This window comes from Arvicanthis niloticus, chromosome 10 (assembly GCF_011762505.2).
Source record: "Arvicanthis niloticus isolate mArvNil1 chromosome 10, mArvNil1.pat.X, whole genome shotgun sequence".
Taxonomy (NCBI): domain Eukaryota; kingdom Metazoa; phylum Chordata; class Mammalia; order Rodentia; family Muridae; genus Arvicanthis; species Arvicanthis niloticus.
Genome location: NC_047667.1, coordinates 6,618,052 through 6,643,452, shown reverse-complemented (window position 1 = coordinate 6,643,452; position 25,401 = coordinate 6,618,052). Strand labels below are relative to the sequence as shown.

At 36.2% G+C, this 25,401-nt stretch overlaps 2 pseudogenes; both read right to left on the bottom strand.

Annotated features, from left to right (window-relative positions):
* Nucleotides 1–852: 852 nt before the first annotated feature.
* LOC143443777 (uncharacterized) lies at nucleotides 853–3,413 on the bottom strand (annotated as a pseudogene).
* Nucleotides 3,414–12,105: 8,692 nt separating this feature from the next.
* Nucleotides 12,106–25,401, bottom strand: LOC143443776 (KRAB domain-containing protein 5-like; annotated as a pseudogene).

The window sequence follows — 25,401 nt, the reverse complement described above, 5'->3', positions numbered from 1 at the left end:
ATGAAATCTATCTTTTGTCACATGTTTCTGTTGGCATTAGCAATAAGGAACTGAATGACCTGAGTGATATCATCCCAGCATAAAATGGACAATTATCACACCAAGGCAATAGTAATAGAACACAGTGGAAATGCATTTATTGAAAATTGTGAAAAATATGAAGTTGGTTAGAGATTAAAACTTACTCTATCAATAGCTCAATAACTAAGAATTCAACAATCTTCACAGAGAATATATCACACAATTGTCAATATTCTCCCATACGAAACTATACAAATATTAAGCAACATATTTGTATTAAGGTAGTTATTAATATTATTCTGGTTAAAATCCTTATACTTTAGAATATTACTTTTTTATGAGTTTGAAAATGTATTCAATACCATTATTAATGATTTCAGGCTAATGCTGGGTAAAATAATTTTCATATTTTGTTTTTGAAATAATTACCTAAAATTAATATAATATGTATTTGGGGTAAAAAAATCTTAATTACTGTAAGTATAGGTTTTATTTGTGGGAATTATAATGAACAAGGTTTCAACATTGTTTAAATTCTGACAATTATTTTTTCAATTTAAATAATTTGACTCTTTATGAATTATGAGACAATAATTTCCATGGATCTGTGTGGATCAAGGTTTGAGCTTGTGCTAAAATATTTGCCATTTCCTTTACATATGTAAGGTTTCTCTCCAATATGCATACTGTGTTGTGTTTGAAGGCATGATTTTCATGTCAAGGATTTTCCAGATTCTTTACATTAGTTAGGTTTGTCTGTAGTATAAATTCTGAGGTGATATTGAAGATTTAAAAATAAAACAGAAAACATATTTTCCACATTCACTACACTTATAAGGTTGCTTTCCAGTATGGCTTCTTTGATGAACTTGGAAAGTGGATGATGAAGTTAAATGACTTGGCACATATTCCACATCTGTAAGGTTTAACACTTGTGTGGATTCTGTAGTGAACATAAAGATTTGAGGAAAGAGTAACTGATATGCCACATTCATTACATTTGTAAGGTTTCTCTCTAGAATGGATTCTGTGGTGAACTTTAAGATGTGATGACTTGATAAAGAATATCCCACATTCATTACATTTCTCTACAGTATGATTTCTGTGGTGAATTTTATGATCTGAGTACTGTGTAAAGCATTTGCCACATTAATTACATTTATGTGGTTTCTCCCCTGTATGGAATCTGTAGTGAACTTGAAGTTTTGAGCTCTGTGTAAAAGATTTGCTACATTCATTATATTTGTAAGGCTTTTTTTTCTATAGGGAATCTGTAGTGAACTTGAAGTTTTGAGTATTGTGTAAAAGATCTGCTACATTCTTTACATTTGTAAGGTTTCTCTTCTGTATGCATTCTTTGGTGAACTTTAAGTTTTGAGTTTTCCTTGTAATGTTTGCCACATTCATTACATTTGCAAGTCTTCTCTCCATTATGGATTCTATAGTAAACTTGAAGGTTTAAGGATTGTGTAAAAGATTTGCCACATTCCTTACATTTGTAAAGCTTCATTCCTGTATGAATTCTATAGTGAATATAAAGTTTTAAATCCTCTATAAAAGATTTGCCACTTCTGTCTTAGGTTTTTAAGGCTCTGTGCAGAATCCTAACTGTCCTTGACTTGCCAGCCTGTTAAATTAACAGCTATGTCTGGGGATCCATTTTCAGTTTTAAGTCATGTACATTGGCTGCCAAACTGATGATGTAGTTAGAGACAAGTTTTAACATGATGAGCAGGAGGAAAAGTATTTTCAGGATAAAAGGGGCTAGCCTGATCAAGCTATATATGCCATTCTGAGGTTTGATCAAAATGGAAATACTGACCTCAAGCCCTGGAAAATTTTATCAGCATTATCTGCACCATCAATGCCCAACAGAGCAGCATTCTTTAAATTCATAATCTCACTATGCAAAGACAGAAGTGCATTGCTTTTGATATTGCATATTCCATGACAGGTAAGGAAGGCATTCTTGTCAGAACAACCTAAGACAGGTTCAGTCTGGTTCATGCAATAAATAAGAGAGAGAGATGTGGAGAGCTTTTGGGGCTGCCTGGCAGGAATCTGACATTGTCCAAGGACAAGGAAATGGGCTTCTTGAAAGGAATCTGACATAGACCAAAAGCAAGAAAATGGACTGCAGGCAGGAATCTGACATTAGGCTAGAACAAAAAAGTAACTTCAGGCAAAATCTAAATCCTAGTCTAGAACAAAGAAGTAATTACTGTTAGAAATCTAAATCTTAAGCTAGAACAAAGAAGTAGGCTTCAGACCTAAAATGACTTTGGGCTAGGACAGGGAAGTAGGCTCACATATTTTGGACATCTTGATAAGCCCTTAGAAATAGTGATCACAGGAGTGATCATGGGACTCTGTTTATTGTCCTTGAGTATTTGTATCTATTGTATTGCTTGTTTCTCAAGGTAGAATTGATCTTGATACTTGCATATCATTTAAATTGTATAAAAGCAAAAAAGGGGGAGGGGTGATGGGATAGTGGATTAAAGAGGGGAGGATGGGGAAAGGGAATAATATCTGAAATGTAAATAAATAAAATATCTAATAAAAAAGATTTGCCACATTCATTACATTTTTAAGTTTTTTTCTCCTGTATTGATTCTGTAGTGAACTTGAAGCTTTGAGGATTTTGTAAAACTGTTGCCTCATTCATTACATTTGTAAGGGTTCTCTCCTGTATAGATTCTTTGGTGAACTTTAAAGTCTCAGTTCTATGTAAATAATTTGCAACATTCATTACATTTGTAAGGTTTTTCTCCTGTATGTATTCTGTAATGATCTTAAAGTTTGGAGGATCATATAAATGATTTGCAACATTTATTACCTTTGTGTGTTTTCTGTACCGTATGTATTCTGAGGTTACTTCTGTGTAAAAATTGACACATTCATTACCTTTTTAAGGCTTCTCTGGAGTAGAAATTTTGGAGTAATTTTTATGATTTAAGGACTGGGTAAATGATTTCCCATATTTATTACATTCTTACGTTTTCTGTTTTTTCTGGAAGTTTAATGATTCACTTGAAGCATTCCTGTATGTATCACACATGTATCTGTTGGAATCTTCTTTAGTACACACACCACTATGCCATTGATAAATTACACATTAACTTAAGCCATCCTATTTTTTTCATTTGTATAAAGTTTCTCTATGGTGTGCTGTTGCAAAGAAGACTGGGAGAAGTGTTTAGAGATAACCATCCTTCTATCCTTGTTATAATGATTTTCTTGAATAGAGCTAGTTATCTGATTTACACATGGAGTTGTTTCAGAAATAGAATCACATAATAAAATATTACCTTGGTAAAATATCTCTCCATATTGATTGCTTTGGTATTAAATTCCTAAAGATTCTTAATATAGCCTCTATTAATATCATTTATTTTATGGAAATTTCTACAAGTATCTCCCACATAATATTCTTAATGTTTCACTGCTTCCATAGACACTTTCTTATGTTTATCTTAATGAAAGAACTTGTGCCTGAGTATAGTTAATTTTGGAGGGAGCTGACATAAATTTTGAGAGAGAGAGAGACTCTTCGTATTAATGATATCCAGTATATTTTTTGCTGCTCCTCAATTTCTTTATATATATATATATATATATATATATATATATATATATATATATATGAAGTATTGTTTAATCCAATATTATATGTTTTCATATATATATGTATGTACATATATATATATATATATGGAAAAACAATTTATTCACCCAAATTTCACTTTTTTTATTAGCTCTTTCATTTACACTTCAGATGCCATCCCCTTTCCCAATCCCCCCCCCTTAGAAAACCCCTATCCCATGCCCCCTTTTCCTTTTTGCATTTATACATTTTTTTAAAAAATGTTAATCATAGGCTTTATAAGTTTGGTATTGTTCAATCAGAGGTGTAACCCACTACCCAACCTAGATATATCTACTATCTTTGACTGGTGGAGATACATGAACATCTGCTTCCCTGTCTCCCCCCTCTATCTTTCTTTCATCACCTAGCTTCTCCTCTCCTTCTTCTTCTCCTCTTCTTACTCCTTTTCTTCCTCTCAGTACTCCTCCCACCTTAGCTCCTCCTACACATCACCCTTCCTGTTAAAAGGAAACTTTTCTCTCAAAATACAATTAGAGCATAATTATGCCAATTTGTACCAGTGAGGTACAAGATAGTCCTAATACCCAGTCCATCCTTTTGTTGACCTACCAGCACCTCTGTCATCTCTCCTAACTAAAACATTTAGTTCTGAACCTGGCTTTAGGATGAATGTCAGCTGACGACCATACACTCAGATCTTTTCTCTCAAGGTAAATAGCTATAAGTTTTCAACCCCATCAGAAATCCAGAATGACTGAGTTAACTAAAATTGTGGGAAGCACAAAGCATAGCTTCTAAAACTTAGCCAATTTATAGAGACCTCTGAACACCTGGACACTCGCTCTACTTCAAAACGTTGGAGCATCTGTTCTTCTGCCTTCTGGCCCAGGATCATCTGACAGACTTTAGTGCTGCAGAATTATTAAGGGCTGATTACTCTGTCTAGGCAGATATAATCAGTCGACTATTCTGCAAGTGTGTCCTTTTCTGGACAGTAATTTGTCTGTAGAAGGAAAGTGGCAATTCTTGCCTAGTGGCTGTCTCACCACAACTGGAGTAACTCCAAGGATGCTCAATTTCTTCTTAGAATTTAACATAGGAAGCTGTCCGAAGCAGACAGGTCTCTAATGAAAATGAACATTAATACTGAAATGTTTGTCATGTCAATTCTAAGGATTTCTGATGTTTTGAAAACCATCTATCCATGTAAGGTAATCTGGACTGTTGCCTGTTAACTCCACTCAGCTATTTCTAAATAAAACATAGAGAACACCCTTATAATAAACTCCAAGTCATGAATTTGCTATAGTCCCTTAACTCACAGGCTGACCATCTCAAATCAGTTAAAAAAGTTAAAGAAGGACTGGGTCTAAGCTTTGTATTCCTAAATGTGTTATACTGGTACAATGCCTATGAGAGTAACAATATTCATCTCACTCTTATATCACTAAGAAGCTCATGCCAATGAAAACCTTAAAATTTTTAAACAAAGTAAATTGGTGCCATTTAAGAATTTATATCTTCATTTTGATATTAATTATACAGATTTCTACTAATAGGTTATGGCTATGCAATAAACCCTAGCTAATCCTCTCTATTCCGACAAAACCACTACTTTTCCCTAGAGAGACAGCCCAACATTTACCACCTTAGTCCCCATGCCCAGGGAATAGTGGCGCTGACTCATCATTAGCTTCTTCAAGCTGATTATGGGCGTTGAGATATTAGAAGAGGAGTGGGGGGGAGAGCAAATTGACAATCCTCTGATGCTGTGTCTTCGCTGCCTCCAGAAGGAATTCACGGACCTCAGAGGTTTGAGCAGGTCTGCCCAGCTTGCTTGTTGAGTAGATACACCAAGGCTGATCATTCTGCAATATACAATTCTCAAAACAAATTTTAGTATCAAGATAGTTTTTTTTTTTTTTTTTAGAAGAGGGCTGACATTTTATTAAGAATGTTGGTTCTAACCGCTTTTCTATTTTTCCCCTCTTTTATTGGATATAATATTTACATTTCAAATTTTATCCCCTTACCATATTTCCCCCACCACCCAGGAACCCCTTATCCCATCCCCCCTCCTCCTGCCTCTATGAAGGTGTTTACCCACCTACCCCCAGCCTCTCTCCCCACCCTCAGATCCCCCCCCCCTCAGTGCTCAGCCTTCAGGGTACTAATTATCTTGTTTCCCACCTATGCCCAACAGGGTCATCCTCCCATACATATGCAGCTGGAGTCATGTGTCTCTCCCTATGTGCTCCTAGGCTGGTGGTTTAGACCCTGGGGAGCTCTGGCTGGTTGGTATTGTTGCTTTTCTCACGGGGCCACCAGCCCTTATGGTTCACGGTTCCTTCAATTTACTCTCTAACTCCTCCATTGGGAACATTGATCAGATTAATGGATAGCTGTGGGTATCTGTCTCTGGGTATGTCCAACTCTGAGAGACCTCTAAGGAGACAGCCTTATCCGGCTGCTGTCAGCTTTCCCATCCTGACATCCCTATCAGCGTCTATTTTTGGTGACTGCCTATGGAATGAATACCCAGACGCAATGGTCTCCCTACAACCCCCCCTTCAGATTCTGACCCACACTTTGTCTCCATATTTGCTCCCTTGGTTATTTAGTTACTCCTCCTAAGAAAGACCTAGGCATCCTCACTTGTTCTTTCTTCTTCATGTCGTCTGGTAGTTGAATCTTTGTTGTTTCAAATTTTTTGGGCTAATCTCCGCTTATCAGTGAGTAAATACCATGTGTGTTCTTTTGTGATTGGGTTACCTCACTCAGGATGATATTTTCTAGTTCCATCCATTTACCTAAGAATTTCTCGAATTCATTATTTTTAATAGCTGAGTAATATTCCATTGTGTAAATGTACCACATTTTTTGTATCCATTCCTCTGTTGAAGGGCATCTGGGTTCTTTCCAGCTTCTGCCTATTATAAATAGGGCTGCTATGAACATAGTGGAGCATATGTCTTTGTTATTTGTTGGGGCATTTTCTGGGTATATACCCGGAAGTGGTATAGCTGGGTCTTCAGGTTGTGCTATGTCCAATTTTCTGAGGAACCGCCAGACTGACTTCCAAAGTGGTTGTACCAGCTTGCAACCCCACCAACAATGCAGGAGTGTTCCTCTTTCTTCACATCCTCGCCAGCATCTACTATCACCTGAGTTTTTTATCTTAGCCATTCTGACTGGTGTGAGGTGGTATCTCAGTGTTGTTTTGATTTGCATTTCCCTGATGACTAAGGATGTTGAGCATTTCTTGAGGTGCTTCTCGGCCATTCGAGTTTCCTCAGTTGAGAATTCTTTGTTTAGCTTTGTACCCCATTTTTTAATGGGGTTATTTTGTTGTTTGGCGTCTAATTTCTTGAGTTCTTTGTAAATATTCGATATTAGCCCCCTATCAGATGTAGGATTGGTAATGATCTTTTCCCAATCTGTTGGTTGCCCTTTTGTCTTGTTGACAGTGTCCTTTGCCTTACAGAAGCTTTGCAATTTGATGAGGTCCCATTTGTCGATTCTTGATCTTAGAGCATAAGCCATTGGTGTTCTGTTCAGGAACTTTTCCCCTGTGCCTAAGTATTCGAGGGTCTTCCCCAACTTCTCTTCTAATATTTTCAGTGTACCTGGCTTTATGTGAAGGTCCTTTATCCACTTGGAGTTGAGCTTTGTGCAAGGGGATAAGAATGGATTAATTTGCATTCTTCTACATGTTGACCTCCAGTTGAGCCAGCACCACTTGTTGAAAATGCTGTCCTTTTTCCACTGGATGAATTTAGCTCCCTTGTCAAATATCAAGTGACCATAGGTATGCGGGTTCATTTCTGGGTCTTCAATTCTGTTCCATTGATCGTCCTTTCTGTCTCTGTACCAATACCAAGCAGTTTTTATCACTACTGCTCTGTAGTACAGTTTGAGGTCCGGAATGGTGATTCCCCCAGAGGTTCTTTTATTGTTGAGAATAGTTCTCGCTATCCTAGGTTTTTTGTTATTCCAAATGAATTTGTAAATTGCTCTTTCTATCTCTATGAAGAATTGATTTGGAATTTTGATGGGTATTGCATTGAATCTGTAAATTGCTTTTGGCAGGATAGCCATTTTTACTAAATTAATCCTGCCAATCCAGGAGCATGGGAGATCTTTCCATTTTCTGAGATCTTCTTCAATTTCTTTCTTCAGAGACTTGAAGTTCTTGTCATATAGATCTTTCACTTGCTTTGTTAGATTCACTCCAAGATAATTTATTTTATTCGTGGCTATTGTGAAGGGTGTCATTTCCCTGATTTCTTTCTCTGCCTGTTTATCCTTTGAATAGAGGAAGGCTACTGATTTGTTTGAGTTGATTTTATATCCAGCCACATTGCTAAAGTTGTTTATCAGGTTTAGGAGTTTTCTGGTGGAAGTTTTAGGTTCACTTAAGTATACTATCATATCATCTGCAAATAGTGAAATTTTGACTTCTTCCTTTCCTATCTGTATCCCTTTGACTTCCTTTTGTTGTCTAATTGCTCTAGCTAAGACTTCCAGTACTATATTGAATAGGTAAGGTGAGAGTGGGCAGCCTTGCCTAGTCCCTGATCTTAGTGGGATTGTTTCAAGTTTCTCTCCATTTAGTTTGATGTTGGCTACTGGCTTGCTGTATATTGCTTTTACTATGTTTAGATGTGGGCCTTGTATTCCTGATCTTTCCAAGACTTTTACCATGAAGGGATGTTGAATTTTGTTAAATGCTTTCTCAGCATCTAGTGAGATGACCATGTGGTTTTTCTCTTTGAGTTTATTTATGTAGTGGATTACATTGATGGATTTCCGAATATTGAACCATCCCTGCATTCCTGGGATAAAGCCTACTTGATCTTGATGGATAATTGTTTTGATGTGTTGTTGGATTCGGTTTGCGAGAATTTTATTGAGTATTTTTGCATCAATATTCATAAGAGAGATTGGTCTGTAGTTCTCTTTCTTTGTTGGGTCTTTCTGTGGTTTAGGTATGAGTGTAATGGTAGCTTCATAAATTGAATTGGGTAGTGTTCCTTCTGTTTCTATTCGATGGAATAACTTGAAGAGGATTGGTATTAGGTCTTCCTTGAAGGTCTGAAAGAATTCTGCACTGAAACCATCTGGCCCCGGACATTTTTTGGTGGGAAGATTTTTAATGACTGTGTCTATTTCTTTAGGCGTTATGGGACTGTTTAGGTGGTTTATCTGCTCCTCGTTTAACTTTGGTACCTGGTATCTATCTAGAAAATTGTCCATTTCCTCCAGATTTTCCAATTTTGTTGAGTATAGGCCTTTGTAGTAGGATCTGATAATTTTTTAAATTTCCTCTGTTTCTGTTGTTATGTCTCCCTTTTCAATTCTGATTTTATTAATTTGAATGCTGTCTCTGCGCCCTTTGGTTAGTCTGGCTAAGGGTTTGTCTATCTTGTTGATTTTCTCAAAGAACCAGCTCCTGGTTTTGTTGATATTTTGTATAGTTCTTTTTGTTTCGACTTGGTTGATTTCAGCCCTGAGTTTGATTATTTCCTGCTGTCTACTCCTCTTGGGTATACTAGCTTCTTTTTGTTCTAATGCTTTCAGGTTTGCTGTCAAGTTGTTGATGTATGCTCTTTCCACTTTCTTTTTGTGAGCACTTAGAGCTATGATTTTTCCTCTTAGTACTGCTTTCAATGAGTCCCACATGTTTTGATATGATGTGTCCTCATTTTCATTTAAATCTAAAAAGTCTTTAATTTCTTTCTTAATTTCTTCCTTGACCAAGTTATCATTGAGTAGAGCATTGTTCAGTTGCCAAGTGTATGTCGGTTTTCTGATGTTTTTGTCCATGTCAAAGACAAGTCTTAATCCATGGTGGTCTGATAAGGTACTGGGGATTATTTCAATCTTTTTGTATCTGTTGAGGCCTGTTTTGTGACCAATTATATGGTCTATTTTCGAGAAGGTACCATGAGGTGCTGAGAAGAAGGTATATTCTTTTGTTTTAGGATGAAATGTTCTATAGATGTCAGTTAAGTCCAATTGGTTCATAACTTCTGTTAGTTTCATTGTGTCATTAGTTTCTGTTTCCATGATCTGTCCATAGCTGAGAGTGGGGTGTTGAAATCTCCCACTATTATTGTGTAGGGTGCAATGTATGCTTTAAGTTTTAGTAAAGTGTCTTTTATGTATGTGGGTGCCCTTACATTTGGGGCATAGATGTTGAGAATTGCAAGTTCCTCTTGGTACATTTTTCCTTTCATGAATATGAAGTGTCCTTCTTTATCTTTTTTGATTACTTCTGGTTGAAAACTGATTTTATTTGATATTAGAATCGCTACTCCAGCTTGTTTCTTGGGACCATTTGCTTGGCAGATTGTTTTCCAACCTTTTACTCTGAGGTAGTGTCTGTCCTTTCCACAGAGGTGCATTTCCTGAATGCAGCAAAATGCTGGGTCCTGTTTACGTATCCAGTCTGATAGTCTATGTCTTTTTACTGGAGAATTGAGTCCATTGATATTGAGAGACATTAAGGAATAATGAGTGTTGTTTCCTGTTATTTTTGTTTTTGGCATTGGAGATATGTTTGTGTAGCTACCTTCTTTTACGGTTTTTGGAAGATTACTTTCCTGCTTTTTCTAGGTTGTAGTTTCCCTCCTTGTGATGGAGTTTTCCACCAATTATCCTTTGAAGTGCTGGGTTTGTGTTGAGATACTGTGTAAATTTGGATTTGTCATGGAATATTTTGGTTTCTCCATCAATAATGATTGACAGTTTTGCTGGGTATAGTAGTCTGGGCTGACATTTATGTTCTTTTAGGGTCTGTACGATATCGGTCCAGGATTTTCTGGCTTTTATGGTCTCTGGTGAGAAGTCTGATGTAATTCTTATAGGTCTGCCTTTATATGTTACTTTGCCTTTTTCCCTTACTGCTTTTAGTATTTTTTCTTTGTTTTGTACATTTGATGTTTTGACTATTATGTGGCGGGAAGTATTTCTTTTCTGGTCTAAACTATTTGGAGTTCTGTAGGCTTCTTGTATATTTATGGACATCTCTTTCTTTAGGTTAGGGAAGTTTTCCTCTATAATTTTGTTGAGGATATTTACTGGTCCTTTAAGTTGGGAGTCTTCCCCCTCATCTATTCCTATTATCCTTAGGTTTGGCCTTCTCATTGTGTCTTGGATTTCTTGTATATTTTGGGTTAGTAGCTTTTTGTATTTTGCATTTTCTTTGACAGTTGTGTCAATGTTTTCCATGGTATCTTCTGCACATGAGATTCTCTCTTTCATCTCTTGTATTCTGTTGGTAATACTTGTGTCTATGACTCTTGATCGTTTTTTTTAAGTTTTCTATCTCCAGGGTGTTCTCCCTTTGTGATTTCTTTATTGTTTCTACTTCCATTTTTAGATCCTGCATGGTTTTGTTTAATTCCTTCTCCTGTTTGGTTGCATTTTCTTGCACTTCCTTAAGGGATTTTTGTGTTTCCTCTCTAAGGGTTTCTATCTGTTCTTTGAGAGTGTTGTTTATGTCTTTCTTAAAGTCCTCTATCATCATCATGAGAAGTGATTTTAATTCTGAATCCTGCTTTTCTGGTGTGATGGGGTGTTCAGGGCTTGCTATGATGGGGGAACTGGGTTCTGATGTTGCCATGTAACTTTGATATCTGTTGCTTACGTTCTTGCACCTGCCTTTTGCCATCTGGTTAATTCTAGTGCTACCTGTACTTCTGTCTCTGATTGAAGCCTGTCTTTCCAGTTGTCTCGCTTGTGTTTGGTCGTCTAGGAGTCCAGATGTCTTTGTGATTTTTTCCAGCTGCCCTGATTACAGTGGTATCTCTAGGATGCCTCAGGATATGGTGCCTCCTATGTAGCAGTCCAGCTAGATGTCTGCTGTTCTGGGTGCAGTGTCTCCTCTTGGATATCTCAGGGTATGTTGTCTGACACTCTGAGTTCAGTTGTTCCTCTGTGGCTCTGGGTTGAGCGGACCTTCCAGTATGTCTCAGGCAGTGACCGGGGTCCACACAACTGCAGACCTGGTAGAGGTCTGGTCCGGGACTCAGACCCAGGAGATGGGCAGAAGGGGGGTGCTAGCCAGCAGGGGAAGGGGGAAGGGGGGCGGGGAGGGGTATCTGCTGGGTTCTGAGCACTCAGGGCGCCCAGCTATGAGCTCAGGGTAGTATGTGGGTTTTCCTACCTAAAGCTGGTTGTGGGATCTGTGGATCCCCCCCCCCCGAATATGTCTGGCGGAATCAGGGGTGCACTCACCCGCAGGCCTCAGACCGGAGGAGGGGCGAGCAGCAGAAGGAGCGTGCTAGCGCTGGCTATGGGTTCTATGGATCCCCCAGAATGTGTTTGGCAGAATCCAGGGTGCACTCACCCGCAGGCCTCAGACTGCAGGAGGGGCGAGCGGCGGAAGGGGCGTGCTAGCGCTGGCTATGGGTTGTATGGATCCCCCAGAATGTGTCTGGGGGACACCTGGGTGCACTCACCCTCAGGCCTCAGACTGGAGGAGGGGTGAGCAGCGGCCAAATTTCACTTTTTAATGATTGCATTTTTCCGAATCAAATAGAGTTGTGCTTTAAAACTTGGAAAAAGTTTTCTAGAGAAGTCTCCAATTGTGAAAAAAAGAGTGATGTAGACCAAATTCATTGTGGTGAAGCTAGGGCTTCTTGTTCATTTTCAGGAAAAAAAAACAGATGTGCTTTTACAACAGATCATTTTCAAAATTACAGATTTTATACACTGTACTGTCACATTTATATTTCCTGAACTTGTTATAGGTCTGAAAGGCAACTACATCCAAACCTTTGTGTTATTTTGTTCTGTATGTAATCTTCTGTATATGCTTTGAGAAATAGCTTCTTGTTTTCATCACAAGACACAGCTAAAAGTAGTGTAAGAAAACCATTATATGACATTTTGGATTTAGGTTAAAACTATACATATCAATATTACATGAAATAGCACCAATCTGAGGATCATAGAAAAAAATACAGAATATCAGCAATTTTCTTACAAAAACCAATTTCACAAATATTATAAATATTAGAAGATATTTCATGAAATATGTCATATATTTTATAATATTATGAATGTCATCATTTATTATTCACTATAACAGTATAACTGGAAACAAAAAATTGTGGCAGGTGTCACCCATTAATTAAAAAATATTCTCTCTGTAAAAATGAATTATCAGTATGGAAACAAATCACCTTTGCAATGACAGAATGACAGAAATGAGGATGTACAATACTTCTTTTATGACTGAAGGCTAATGCAAGATTAAACAATGTATTAAAAATCAGAGAGAATGTTTATAAGAAAATAAGGAAAGATATATGCTAAAATTTTAAGTGCTCTAACATCTCATAAAACATTTGCTCAACTATGTTCATAGCATGTTTATTTGTAAAAGCCAAAAACTGTAAACAACCCAGATAAAAAGCTCATCTGAAGTATGGATAAAGGAAATATGGTAAATATACACAACAAAATAATATTCAGGTACAAAAAAATAAATAACTCATGAATTTTACAAGCAAATGGATAGAGCTTGAAACTTTCATTCTGTTTGAGGTAACCCAGAAACAAAATGACAGGCATGATATATACTAAGTTGCAAGGAAATATTAGCCATAAAATATACAATATTACACTACTAAGATGAAAATACTGGAAGCTTGAATTTCATATAGAAGGTGGAATAAAATAGCCATAATAGGCAGATGAAGAAAGGGAACTTGGAGAAGAGGTGGGTGAGGGAGGGTGATGGAGGTTTTAGAATCAGGTGTAGAGAAGGACAGGAGAGAGTGCTAGATGCTTATAAAAATAAATGGAAATCTGCAACTGTAGGAGGTCAGAGATGAGGAACAACTTGAGCATGAGACAGTTACCAAGGATAAGGGAGAAATCAAAGAATCAACGGGGGTGACCTTAGTTGTGACTCACTATATTGCAGATATGGAACCTGAAGTGGTGACTTACTATAGCCAGTCAGAAACCCCAAAAGAGTGATAGAGACAAGTACATACCCAGAAAAGTTTTAACTAAAAATTTATACTGTCTACAAGAAATTCAAGCACTGGCATAGAGCAGAGACTAAGGAAATATCCACATAACAACTGGATAAAATTGACAGCCATCCCATGTGCAAGCACCTATCTTTGACATTATTAATGATACTGTGTTTTGTTTGCAGATAGAAGCATGTTTCTTATGAGAGACTCCACTCAGCTACTGACTCAGATAGATAGAGACAACTGCAGACAAACTTTGGTTGTAGCTTGGGATTTTAAGGAAGAATAAGAAGTAGGAGTGTGGGCAATGAAGGCAATAAGAACTCCACAGAAATACCAACAGAGACAACCAACCTGGCTCCTTGGAGACTTAAGATTCTAAACCACCAACCAAAGAACATGCATTGACTGGACCTAGACATATCAGGTGTGCAGGTTAACCATTATTTGGGAAATAACACTAATTCAAACAGCTATTCAAAAAGCTGTTATCTGTATATGGCATATGTTCTACTAACTGGGCTGCTTTCTCTGGACTTATTGGGAGAGGAAGCACCTACCTGAGATAGAATTGAAGTGACAGCTTCAGTGTACACATAGGGGACCCTTATCTATTTAAAGTATAAGGGGATAAAGGATGGGGGAAGAATTGTATGAGGGCTGACTGTTAGCGAGCCAGTGAGCCATATATAAAGGAAGTAAAAAATATATTAAGTTGAAAAAAGAATATGATGAAAATGTAAAAATATGAAAAGAAATAATGAAATAATAAGTATATCTCACAAAACACATAACAGGCACATGAAAACAGAGAATTTCAACATATTCTCAAACATTAAGTAATATTCACTGAGACAGATAAATCCTGAAGAACTTGATAATTCTTCAACATGATAAAAGCCTTGATGTACATGAAATCATTTTTTCAACCATATTATTATGTAAAACTTTACTTATAATTAAGGATGAAGTAATTAACCTGATATTTAAACAGTTACAGATTACTTAAATTGTAATTTCAGAATCTCACATCTGACTTTCATTCCCTGGGCCAAAGCTCTGCCTGTTTTTCTGCAGGAACACGGTTTTCCAAGATAACCAGGTGTTATTCCCAATCCTCTCTGTCCTGTAGTCCCTGGAAAGCACTGCAGCCATTAAGTTTGCCCTATCCACCTTGTTTTGCATCTTCCAATCTATAGTGCTACATGCACTCAAAGATTTCTGCAGCCATCAGGAACTACAAGCTCTATATGCTTCCATTGTGGTATACTTACATCCTGGACAAACAAATGTCTGAATATATCTGGGACTACTTTCTCTGCCTGGAACCCTGGAAGCCAGCTGCCACCCATGGCAAAGCATGTCTTCCTAAAAGCCCAGAGGCCTGGGGCTACTAGGAACTTCCAGCTGGACTTGCAGTTCCATAGTCCAATAGCTATCAAGGACTACCAGGTCTGTGAATACTAGAGACCTCAAAATTGTCTATAAACTAGGAAATAACATAATTAACAACTAACCTCTGTATACCTGAGCAATCCTGAAGTGCAGAAAATGACCTTAAGTCTAATCTTATGAAGATGATGGAGATCTTTTAAAAACAAATAAATAAACTTTATTTACAGAGATTCACTTTAAAAAGAACAGAAAATTCAATTAAACAAGTAGACACTGATAATGAGAAAATAAATTAATATGAGGAAGAACAGGGCAATATAATCAAATAGATAAAGAAAATAAAAATGTTAGGATATAAAAAGGGAAAGAGAAAAAATAAAGAATACAGAAACGGAGCCAATGACAGAGATAGAAAATCTAGACAAGTGACCAGGAATTCAGGCCACAAGTGTCATCAACACAACATAAGAGATGGAAGAGAACACTTCAAGCTCAAAACAAACAACAGAAACTCAAGTACAGTGATTCAATCCTTTAACATCAAGGCTAGTTTATGGCAACATCCAGGAAGGAAAGGTACAGAAAGAGCTGAGAGTTGTACATCTTCATCTGCAGGTAAATAAGAGACAACTGACTTCCAGGCAACTAGGACTATGTTATTAAAGCCAATGTCCACAGTGAAACACTCACACCAACATGGCTAAAATTTCTCTCCTTATAAAGTCACTCCTTAGCCTAAACAAATACAATCCATCACAGTGTATAATAGTGTTGAATGTAGTGTTACAGGAGACAACATATTGAACAGAAAAGCAATCACTCAAGCTCTAAGATCTACAGTTTATAAATGGGATCTTCTATAGCTAAAAAGCAACTACATGGGAAATAGAATTATTAATATGATTAAATGGTAACCTATATACTGGAAAAAAACTATACTACCTCTACATCTGATAGATGACTCATATCCAAAAATATAATGAACTCAATAAGTTAGATAACAACAAACTAAACAATCCAATTCAAATTGGGGCACAGAGTTAAACAGAATTCCTAATGGAGGAATCTCTAATGACAGAGACACTTAAAAGAAATGCTTGATATCTATAGTCTTCAGAGTAATGCAAATAAAAACCACTCTGAAATTCCATCTTATACTCATCAGAATGGCTATGATCAATAACTCAAGCTAGATCACTTACTGACAAAGATGTGGAACATGGAATAAACTCTTTCGTTGTGCCTGGATGTAGAAACATGAACTGTTTAGCCCAGCGTGGCCTCATTGTAGACAAAGTGCCATTGTTTCTGCCATTGTGACCATGCACATGTGTGAGCCTCAAGTAGTAGCAATGTCTTCTCCAGGTGTAGGTATAATAATGTACATATCTTCTTTGTATAATAATGTACATATTTTCTGAACCAACTAGCAGTGGAGGACTATTTCCTTCCAAGGAATGTCATAACTTTTTAGGTTAATGACTACATGATAACTAAAAACACCTCAAGTCCAGGAGTTGTAGGTATGTCAATGTCTTATAAAAATGGTAAACTCTGAGACTTTCAGGATATCCCTTAAGGCTATGAAAAAGAGTTCTAAATATGTAAGTTTGAAAATATATACTTTCTCATCAAAATGTACAAATGCAATATCAACTATATGAGGGGCTTCATGAATCTAAAGGAATAAAGGCAGGCTCCTTGTGAGCCAATTTGTTAGAAAAGTTCTGAGAAAGAAGATAAAAAGCTTTACAGAGTGGTGGTCACATTATATTTTACCCAACTAAGTATTTTTTTATTATAAAAAAAAAAAGCATATAGATTCTTGAGTTCAGGATCAGCCTAGGACAAAGCAAGACTAGGATCAGGCTTATGAAAGTAGAAATGGAAATTTCAGACAGTGCCCAACCCAAGTAGCATATCTTCTCAGCTTAACAAAAGCAGTCCTGTATCTGAATGCATTTGCACTGTTAAGAATAAATATATGATTGATATCTTCTAAGAATCAAAGTGCTAGGTGATGGGACACTAAAAAACAATATAAAAAGAAAACCTGGAGTAAATGACTAGGTTGATATGTAAAGACTAGACCTGTGTTTACAGGAGATGAGTTACCAGAACATTTCTTTAGGACATAAAATGAGAACTGATTGGAGAACATACACAGGCACACACACAAAAGGAAGCAAAATATGAGAAGGGAGATTTCTTAGAATGGCTAGCAAGCAGAATATAGATAGAGAGATCCTCAGAGACAAAGAAAAACATAGAGAGAAGACTGGAAAATCTTTATCAAGTAGAGGTTGTCAGCTTGGACCCAAAGTTTGACTTCCAGTTATTTGGTTTTTCCAATCCCAGACACCCACTCTCTCAGAACCCTCCTTTAAGCCAAGAGTAGTCCTTGGTATTGTACTACCATTCTGGAACAAATGAAGCACATAGTGAGGCAATAGCCAACCAATTTCTGATCCAACTTGCCACCCATACCATGAAAAAATATAGATCCCTGTCACTGTTAATGAGACTCTGTTATGCTTTTAGCCATGAGTCAAGTATGGGTGGTCTTTCAGAGGTTCAATCCAGCAGCCAATGGAAAGAGATGAAGATGACCCCCACCAAACATTAGATAGAGCTCAGAAAGCCTTGTGTAAGACTTGGAAGAAGAACTGAGGAACCATGAGGGTAATAGGTCAACAAAATGACCAACAGTGTGAACTAAACTGCAACCTTGTTGCTACCTGAGACTAAATCAACCACCAACCAACCACCAACCAAAGATAATAAATGAACTGGACCTAAACCCATGAACCCTGCTGTCATATATGTGGCAGATGTACAGGTTGGTCTTCCTGAGGGTCCGCCAACCACTGGCATGGGAGCAGTCCCCGACTCCATGGCCTACATGTGTATTCAGTTTTCTCTTCTAGGATGCTTTCCTCTTGCCACAGCTGGAGTAGATGTGTGCAGTCCTGCAGTGACATGGTATGCCATGGTTGGTTTGCAGCCCAGGGATTTTTTTCCACTTCTCAGAGGAGAAGGAGATTGGTGTTGGGGGATGGCCTGTATAAGTGATAGACTCTTTGGAGGGTGTGGGCCTCAATCTTGATGTAACATGAATAAATTAAATATCAAAAATATATAATTTTCCAACTGAAGGAGAAATACATCACATTTCTCATCTCTTCTTTCCCTCAAGCCTGTTCCAATTACCATTCAATGTTTACCAACCTCATTGTCATGTTTGTCTTCCTTAGATTATCAATATAAGTGTATACTTATATGTGAGTGAGTGACTATGCCTGTGCGTGTGTGTTTGTGTATTTTTTAGCTATATTTATTTACAAGTACTTTAAAATATCACTGTGAGTTAGCTTTTATTATATATATATATATATATATATATATATATATATATATATATATATATATATATATATAAATTGATAAACAACCTGCATTTGAAAACCTATATGGCTAATCATGTCTGGTAGGAAAATAATCCTCATTTTCTAACCCACATTAGTTTAGTACAATTAGTTGGATAGGGATGGGAAAAATAAAGGTAATTTGAACTAGGACATGAAGAAGATTATATAAACTTGTAGGGGGCAAAGGGTCAATACTAAAGAAGGAAGATTTTTGACTCATAATAAAAAAGATGTTTTTAGGCAAGCCACTAAGGAATATTATTTTATATTTACTTAAATTAATACAAAATACATATGTTTGTATTTATTTATATATGATATACATTATATATATAGAAATTTTACATACCTTATAAGGCATCCATATGATGTATATATTTGCATATGTTACAATGACACTAGTGACAACAATGCTATTCAAAAGATCTATAAACATACATAAAACTTGCTTATAAGTACAAGTAATATTCTCTCAAGTTTTATAATAAAATCATTACCAAAAATAACGACAATTTGACACCTTTTCTATATGTATCCTATAAATTCATTACAATGGTTTATGTTTTAAATAAGATTTGAAGAAATATCTTGTATATTTAGGCAGAAAATGCACATCCTTCTGTTGTTCCTGATTTCAATGGAATGGCTTTGAGCTTTTCTCCACGCAGAAAGAGACTGCCACAAACATTAGAAATCATCTTTCCTATCCCTAGTCTGACTTGAACTCTAATGCAATGATGCCGTATTTTGTCAGACTTTTTCAGAATCTGTGGGATTGTAATACATTTTTTATGTTGTACTTTTTTTACTTACTTCATTACATTTATTAATTAGCATATGCTTAACTACCTCTGCATCTCCAGAATGAAAGAAACCTAATCATGGTACATCATGTTTTGCAAGTGATTGTGAGTTGCTGTTTTTGAAATAATTTTGAATATTTGGAAATAAATTTGGAAAGAGATGCAAATATTTGCATGTATTTTAATTTGGGATACACATTTCTTTGCTAAGGTATTTTGGAACAAACTAATATGGGTTCTTAAAACAAAAAAAGACATTTGAAAAAATATCTTGGGTTTCTAAATGGAAGAAAAAAAATTGAAGAAAAATGTCATTAGTTCTAAACTGATGATATATTAAAACTGTGCCCTGAGTCCATCTAACAATGAGCTTTATTTACTTGTGAGTTTCTGAGTAAAACATCTCTTATATCAGAAGAATGTTGTTGCTTAAAACCATCTATTACATTTGTATTTAATATTTGTAAGCTGTATACACAACATTATTTTATGCTTTATGAAAATTTCAAAAAAATTGATGGAGCTGGAAACAATGAATTTGAGTGAGGAACTGCAAGAAATCTAACAATGTGAGTTTTTTGGCATGTGCTTAGATAGCTTTTAAGATTTGGGTATGTGTGATATATTTAGAATATCTACGGTGATTAGGTAGCTAGTTAGGGACCAGAATATAACTGTTTAATTTTCATAGAAGAAAAAAATAAAAAACAGTTTAATAAATAAGAAACAAGTTCAAGATTATATCATAAGATGGGGCATAGAGGAGTAGAGGTAAACCATTATGGAGAGCAATAACTTATTATGGTCAAATTTTAAAAGTATATTTATATACTCTCTTAATATGTGGGGACATACCTGTTAGCAGGGTATACTCTGCAAAATTATTTTTTCACCTTGTATCTTCTGGATATTGAATTCTGGTAATAAGTCTAAAATACATATAGCTCTAACTTCAGCATCATTTGTTTGCTCACATTAAACATGGTTAGAAATACCATATAGAAAGCTTCTATTATAGATACTTCCTAAGACATGTGCATATGAAAAGCAGTTAAGTGACATTGCCACAAATTAAAACAGATCATGCAATAACTACATGCAAGATGTTACTACATATAGAACCTAGTAAAAGGAACCGGTTATAAACTTTTGGTTTATTATCCAAACGGGACCTATAATTCAGTTTCATACCACAAGTAATTCCAAATATATTTATACTTCTTTCTAACCTAAATATATATGCCTACTGCTTTTATAGTAAAAACTTAAAGCAACAAACTGAGATACTGAGCTGGTTGTTTAAAAGAATTGTTCATCCCTACTGAATTACATTCATAGTATTTTCAAGTAAAGCAACACTATAGGTGGACAAAATAAATTATCCTTTTCACCCAGCTAACAAATTTTTGATGTCAAATGCTGACCTTTCTGGACAATATGTCCACTGGTATTTAAAATTCCCCTAATTGTTTAAAGATGCCTACTACTATATAATTGGCAGTACTGTAGTTTTATGATTTAAAACCAATAGGTGATGCTAGTTATAAGGCCATGAATTTGAGACTAAATGTGTCCTGGTCCCTAAATTAAAATATACTATTCTTTTTATATTAATAATTTTAATCTTTTATATTTCAAATGATATCCCCCTTCCCGGGTACATTTCCACAAACACTCATTCCATCTATTCTCTTCTCTCTACAATTTACCTCTATGAGTGTGCTCCTCTACCTACTCAACCCACCCCACCACTTTAGCATCTACCTATGTTGGGACATCAAGCCTGCACAGGACTAAAGGCTTCCATTTGCATTGACGTCTGATAAAGCCATCCTCTGCTATGTATGTATCTGGTGTCAGAGCTCGCTACAATTATACTCTTTGGTTGGTTGGGAGCTCTAGCAGATCCCGTTAGTTGATATTTTTCTTCATGTGTGGTTGTACTCCCTTTCAGCTCATTCCTTCACCTTGCACTTCCACTGCATTCCCCCGGGCTTAATATGAGAGTATCTGCATCTGTATTGGTCAAGTGCTGGTAGAACCTCTCAGGGAACAGCCATACTAGGCTCTGGTCTGTGAGTGCCTCTTTGCATCATCGGTAGTGCTGGGGTTTGGTGTTTGCAAACTGTGTGGATCAATAGGTAGGCTGATCTCTGGAAAACTTTTCATTCAGTCTCAGTTCTGATTTTTATCCCTGACTTTATTTTAGACAGGAGCATATCTTTTTTGTTTGTTTGTTTGTTCGTTTTGGTTTGTTTTGGTTTGGTTTTTCAAGACAGGGTTTCTCTGTATAGCTCTGGCTGTCCTGGAACTCACTCCATAGACCAGGCTGGCCTCAAACTCAGAAATAAGCCTGCCTCTGCCTCCATTGGAAGCTGTACCTATGTAGTTTCTGGTAGTTTTATATTCCTTTTCTTTTGTATTATGGCTAAAGCCATCACCTTTGTGTCCTTGGAGCCTCTCTTTTCCCTGGAGTCTTGTATTTTATAGTGGCTACAACCAGTTCTTTATTCCACACTGCTACATGTTCCTATTCAATTTCCTGACCCTCTGAACATCTCTCCTCTTCCTTCCAATACATGATTTCGCCCCACTTTTTCTCATCCCCTTCCTTTCTCTATCCCAGGTTTCTTCTTCTCTCTACCTCCTGTGATTATTTTGCTTCACATTCTTTGTAGGAATGAAGCATTTACAATTTAGACTTCCTTCATCTAAAGCTCCATATGCTTTGAGGATTGTATTGTGGGTGTTGTGAGCTTTTGAGCTACTACCTCTTATCAATGTGTACATATCATGAGGTTTCATTTGTTTCTGAGTTACATCACTCAGAATGATATTTTCTAGTTCCATCCATTTACTCGTGAATTTCCCAAAGTCCTTGTTTTTATAAGCTGAGTAGTACTTCATTCTGTAAATGTAGCACATTTTCTGTATCCATTCTTCTGTTGAGGGAAACCTGGGTTGTTTCCAGCTTCTGACTATTAGAAATAAGTCTGCTATAAACATAGAAAAGCACATGTCCTGGTTATACATTGGAGACATTTTTAGGTATATGCCTAGAAATGGTACAGCTGGGTCTTCAGGTAGAACTATTTCCAATTCTCTGAAAAATGGCCAGATTGATTTCCAAAGTAGTTTTAACTGCTTGCAGTACTACCAGCAATGGAATAGTTTTCTGCTTTCTACACATTCTTGTCAGCATCTTCTGTTGCCTGAGTTTTAGATCTTAGCCATTCATATTGTTCTGAGGTGAAATTTAATTATTTTTGATTTGTATTTCTCTGAAGACCAAGGATGTTGAACATTTCTCTAAGTGCTTCTCAGCAATTTGAGACTCCTCAGATAATAACTCTTTGTTTACCTCTGTACCCCATATTTTAATAGTGTTATTTGGTCCTCTAGTGTCTAACATCTTGAGTTGCTTGTAATTTTTCAATATTAGCTCTCTATCAGATGAAGGGTTGGTAAATTTTTTTCTCTATCAGTGGGTTGCTGTTTTGTTCTATTGACAGCATCCTTTGCATTACAGAAGTTTTTTAATTTTATGAAGTTCTGTCTGTTAATTGTTGACCTTAGAACATGAGCCATTTGTGTTCTGTTCAGGAAATTTCCCTGTGTGCCAATGTGTTCAAGATTCTTTCCCACTTTCTCTTCTTTTAGATTCATCCAGTCTCATTTTATGTGGAGATCCTTGATGCACTTGGACTTGCACTTTTGTCTAAGGAGATAAGAATGGATCAAACTGCATTCTGCATGCCAACTGCCATTGTATAATTTTGAATTTTCTGCCAAGTGAACTTAAGTGTATCGGCTCATTTCTGGGTCTTCATTTCTATTCCATTGATCTATCTACCTATACAAACACTGTGTGGTATTTATTACTATTGCTCTGAACCACAGCTTGAGGTCAGGGAAGGTGATTCCCTCAGAAGTTATTTTATTGTTGAGAGTTGTTTTTGATATCCTGAGTTTTTAGATAGGAGATAGTATATATAATTGCCCCCAAATATTCATAAGAGTATTCCTACAATTGATAAATAACTTTGTCAAAGTGGATGAATATAAAATTAACTCTAACAAATCACTTGACTTCCTCTACTTAAAGGATAAATGGGATGGAAAAGAAATTAGGGGAAAGGACACCCTTCACGAAAGTCACAAATAATATAAAATATCTTAATGTCAACAAAACCAAGCAAGTGAAAGTTATGTATGAGAAGAACTTCAAGTCTCTGTAGAAAGAAATCAGAGATGACCTCAGAAGATAGAGCGATCTCCCATGCTCATGAATTGGAAGGAGTAACCTAGTAACAATGGCCATCTTACCAAAAGTAATCTACAGATTCAATGTAATATTTTAACTCTATACTTCACAGAGACAGAAAGAGCAGCTTTCAAATTCACCAAAATTCTCCTATTGTTACTACTAATAAAAATGGCAATAATATGACTCCTAAAGGTATACTCCTCTTCCATTAGATCTGTGTATTACTCAGACTTCAGTGGAGAAGTTTAATATTTATATCAACAATGTACAGTAACTGAGAGTCTTTGGAATTCTTAGTCTTATGTAACTTTTCTTTCTCACATCCTTCTATCAAGGCTCAGGGACCTATGCCAAAGATGAGACAGAAGGATTTTAAAGGCCAGATTTGTGAATGATTCTAACTAAACTGCATGGTTTTAGACACAACAAGAGCAATGCCCATATAAACTCATTGAGAATATGAAGTGTTCAGAAGACCAGTAAAAGAGAGACGAAACACCAAATTTAAGAAGGGCAGAGGTAGAAAGTGTCATTCAATGTAAGGAAATCTCTAAATTACAGTATTTATTAGAGAGAGAAAACAAGGTTCATACTATGAATGACCATGCCTGCTGTTGCCAGAACAAATCAGACTCCATGTTTAAATATAATTTTTGTTTCTAGTACTTCTTTCTTCTGGGGGAGAGAGAGAGAGAGAGAGAGAGAGAGAGGGAGAGAGAGAGAGAGAGAGAGAGAGAGAGAGAGAGAGAGAGAGAAGACATAGTCAGAGACAGAGAGAGAGAATTATCAGAGAAATCATAATATTAAGTTAGTGTGGAGAGTGGAGATGGTATGCAAGAAGCTGAAAGAGAAAAATATGAGCCTAATATACTTCATAAAACTATTAAAAGTGGAATAAATCAGTAAATCACTCAAAGTGAATGATCATTATTGATCATTTCAATGTAACCAAAAATGACAGTAATTAAAATATAAAATAGTTGGCTATTTTGTAAAATAGTTATAGTATATTTCAAAACTTCAGTATTCAGTTAAAATGAGGCACAAATCATATAGCATCCATGTTTATACTGTTTCTTTGGTTTTTTATTAAATAAGCTCTTAGAAATAAATTCTATTGTAGAGCTTCTCCAGCCATCTGTCAGGTCTAGATTTCTCCTGGGTTTACAATCATAATATGAGATATTATTTCACTTCAGATTACCTGGTTTTTTTCCTTCTGTATACTCTCTACCACCAATCCATTGTTATTTGTGTTTTTCAAGACAGAAGATTCCCTCTGGCTCTGAACCAGCAATACCTCTACATTCAAGTGAGCACAAAGATATACCATTGAATGTAGTTATGTACTAGCATAGGATTGTGACATGTAGGTGAGATAGAAAGAATAGAAGATAAATGAATGATTTTTATAGTCACTTCTTTCCAAAGTGTTTTAGAGTCTGCATACTGAATCTATTCTAAAATTCTGGATTCCACTGTAAAATTAACACATCCAAAAAAGAAAACTGTGGGACTCAAAGTACATTCACTTATAAAAGCAACAGACTGCCTTTTCAAAAAAAAAAAAAGGTACAAGATTTGCTGATCAGCACATTAATATAAATACAAGATAAAGGCAAATACCATATTAGATATAAATCAGAGAGTAATAAATATCTATAAAAACAGAAGAGAATGACCAATTAATGGATGGTAGACCCAAATAGTCATAGAAGTTTTAGATATCACTATGGTGAAGTAGAATTTATGGAATAAAAATATTCTTACCCAAGGATATCAGGTTACTGTAATTCTCCAACATTACATTTCTGTACAAAGCCATCTGAGCAGAATCCAGACGTTCCCACTCCTCCTTAGAGAACTCTACCATATCCATGAA